This window comes from Grammomys surdaster, unplaced genomic scaffold (assembly GCF_004785775.1).
Source record: "Grammomys surdaster isolate TR1022 unplaced genomic scaffold, NIH_TR_1.0 169, whole genome shotgun sequence".
NCBI lineage: Eukaryota > Metazoa > Chordata > Mammalia > Rodentia > Muridae > Grammomys > Grammomys surdaster.
In genome coordinates, this window is record NW_021604617.1 from 7,456,762 (window position 1) to 7,458,291 (window position 1,530).

The window sequence follows — 1,530 nt, forward strand, 5'->3', positions numbered from 1 at the left end:
GCCCAAGAGGAAAGTGAAGTAAGAGAATGCTCATTTCTCCTCCCCTCCCCCATTCTCTCACTTCCTCTTTAGCATAAAGACTCTGTTCTTCTCCCAAGAGGTACCCACTGAAGGTGGGTGACAGAATTAGAGCCCTTTGGAGACCTGGCTGGATCTCCAAGCCCAGCTTGCCCTCGGATGAGACCCTTCAGATCTTCTGACCAGCCCACCTGTCCCATGTGGAGCAGAGGCCACGAGAGGAAAGGAGATGGTCAGGATTTATTCTCAGGAACGGAAGAGCAAGGGGGCTGCAGGAGCCTGGTCAGGGTCGGGGATGGGAAAGCTGGGCATGAAGGAAGACTTCAGAGTGAGGGAAGGGAAAGGGGAGCCCCAGGCCCGTGTTACCCCCACACTCTCGGCTTCCCAACATACCACACTCACTGCTAAGAACTCGATGTATTCATCAAACACATTTTTAAAATAGCTGTCACAGGACAGCAAGATGCTTCAGCTGGTAAGGACACTTGTCACCAAGACTGAGAACCTGAGTTTGAGACCCAAACTCAGGCTGGAAGTGGACACCCAATTCCCAAAAGATGTGTGCTGGATTCCAAATAGAGAAAAACTTAAAGTGAATAAATCCACCTGTCATTACATGAGCTGTGAAATATCAATAGCTACAGGCTGTTCACAGTTATCAGGTAAGTAAGGAGAAAACCAGGCATGATGGTGCCTGACTATCACCCTAGAACTTGGAGCAGGAGAATGGGGAGGTCAAGTTTATCCTTGGCTACACAGCAAGTTCACTCAGGGCTACCTGAGGACCTGACTCAAAATAAACAGATTTAAGTGACAATGCAGTGTTTCAGGTAGGATGCCCGGAGCAAGGGCAGATGCAGATTGGCACAGGACCTGTGAAAGGCTCTGGAAGAAAGGGACAGAGGAGTGGGCAGTGGTGTAGGCACTGAGAAAGTACAGGTCAACTTGTGAGGAGGTCTGAGAGGCAGGAAAGCTTTTGGTCAAGTTGGCAAAGGGATTCCAAGCCTTTAAAGACCAGTGTCAATCAGCCAGTGGCAAGGCAGGGTGTCTAGGAGGGGAGTTGAGCATTGACAAGGTGACATGGTGCTGCTGAAGAGCCAGCTGAGGTGACGCCTCACCACTCCCAGCACAGAGCAGAAGTCTAAGGATGCTGAGGGCAGACCTGGCAGCATCCTTCCCATTAAGCAGAGCAAGGCGTGCATTCTGCAGTCTGTGTAAACTCTATGGGAGAGTGCACAACTGTGGCCACAGGGTTACTTCACCTGCTCCTTGTGCACACAACCAACCAGCCCTGTGAGGGGAGTTCAGTTGCTATAGTCTTTAGCTCAGGAGACTCCTGCCTCTCCAAGGCAGGCAGCTTCCCTGGCCTGTCTGGTCCCCTCGATGGTTATGCTCCTCCCAGACCTAACTACTTTTGTTCTGGCTCTGCTGGAGCTCAAGAAAGAAAGACAGGAAGAAGAAGAAGAAGAAGAAGAAGAAGAAGAAGAAGAAGAAGAAGAAGAAGAAGAGGAG